We start from the raw sequence: 1,535 nt of genomic DNA on the forward strand, positions 1-1,535 counted from the left end.
GCTATGTAATTTCATTGGTTAGGACCCACCCTCAGTCTCCTCACTGTAGCTTGTCCTCTGGTCAGATGGTAAATCCTCCAGGCCCTCAGGGAAATCTCACTGTTCTCATGAGGCTGAAGGCAAATCATACCATTGAATTTGTGATACAAAATTTGGACAAACTTATATGTATTTTCTTGTCCTCATGGAATTATCTCCAAATAGTTAATCAAGTTTGCAGATGCAATTAGCTGGATTGGTATGGTGTGGGGTCCAGATGGCCTGGGAGGATGTGTACCAGCCCTGGACCTAAGAATGATAATGGTCTTTTTTTTTTTTTTTTAGGTTAATTTGTGCTTTTATTTGCCAGTATAACTTAATTACAGTGGCCAGCAAACTTTCATGATCTAAAAAATACATTTTATACCACAATCCAACAAACACATATCTAATATGTATACATATATAAAAGTGAAACAAAAGTTTTGCCAAAAACTTCTACCCTGAGTGCTAATTTTTTTTTTTGAGACTTTTTTTTCTAAAGCAGTTTTAGGTTTACTACAAAATTGACAGGAAAGTACAGAAATTCCCCATATACCCCCTCCCCTCACATGCATAGCCATTATCAACAGAGTGGTACCTTTTTTTTTTTTTTTTTAAGCCAGTGATGAACTGCGTTGACACATAATCACCAAAGTCCACAGTTCACCTTAGGGTTCACTTTAATGAAGTGAATAGTGTTGTACATTCTATGGGTTTGGACAAAAGTATGATGACATATATCCATCATTATAATGTCATTCAAAGTATTTTCATTGCTTATAAAAACTTCTGTGCTCTGTGTATTCATCTCTCCTCTCCCCCCAGTCTCCTGGCAACCATTGATCTTTTTTTTGTGGTTACTGTCTCCATAGTTTTCCCTTTTCCAGAATGGCATATAGATCCTATTTTTCTTTTTCTTTTTTTTTCAAAAAAGAGGTTCTAAGCCTTTATGTCTGTAACACCACTCATGGCCCACCCATGCACGGACCAGACAGGCTCTAGGTGGCAAACTCCCCCACTAAATACTGTAGCTTTCCTTTCAATATTGAGCCCTGTCCCACTGGTCCTGTGCAGCAGCCACGTGAAGGTACAGGGGGACGTGGGCTGGGTATTTGTTCATAGGAAGGTCACAAGTTTTGTGCCCCTTGTCACAATGCACCCAGATTCCTGTTGGGTATGCTGTAAACAGAGGAGCCGTTTCTTCAGGCCCCCTGCTTTGAGCACACCCCAACCTTAACGGTCTTGAACAAGCTATCATGTCTAATTGGAATAAAGGCAAGTCTTGAGATTTGCTCTCCAACGTGACAAACCCTAAATGAGGAGAAAGGATGCCAGAGCAGCTTAACAGGGCTCTCACCAACCAAAGTGGAGACAAGCAAACCATCGGAAAGGAGAGTAACCATGGTTGACTGAAACACATTCAACCTATAAAAATCCATGAGCTCATAATAATTCTCAAAGAGAGCAAACACACAAACAAAAACCCTTCCCTAACTTGCCTTCCTTAGAACCAA

The 1,535-nt window shown here is 40.1% G+C and overlaps 1 non-coding gene across 1 annotated transcript; it reads right to left on the bottom strand.

Moving 5' to 3' along the window:
• Positions 1-1,120: 1,120 nt before the first annotated feature.
• LOC133097075 (small nucleolar RNA SNORA11) lies at positions 1,121-1,250 on the bottom strand. Its single transcript, XR_009701950.1, has one exon. It is a non-coding gene; the product is annotated as a small nucleolar RNA SNORA11 (small nucleolar RNA).
• Positions 1,251-1,535: the final 285 nt, after the last annotated feature.

The sequence above is a fragment of the Eubalaena glacialis genome, chromosome 8 (assembly GCF_028564815.1).
Source record: "Eubalaena glacialis isolate mEubGla1 chromosome 8, mEubGla1.1.hap2.+ XY, whole genome shotgun sequence".
Taxonomy (NCBI): Eukaryota; Metazoa; Chordata; class Mammalia; order Artiodactyla; family Balaenidae; genus Eubalaena; species Eubalaena glacialis.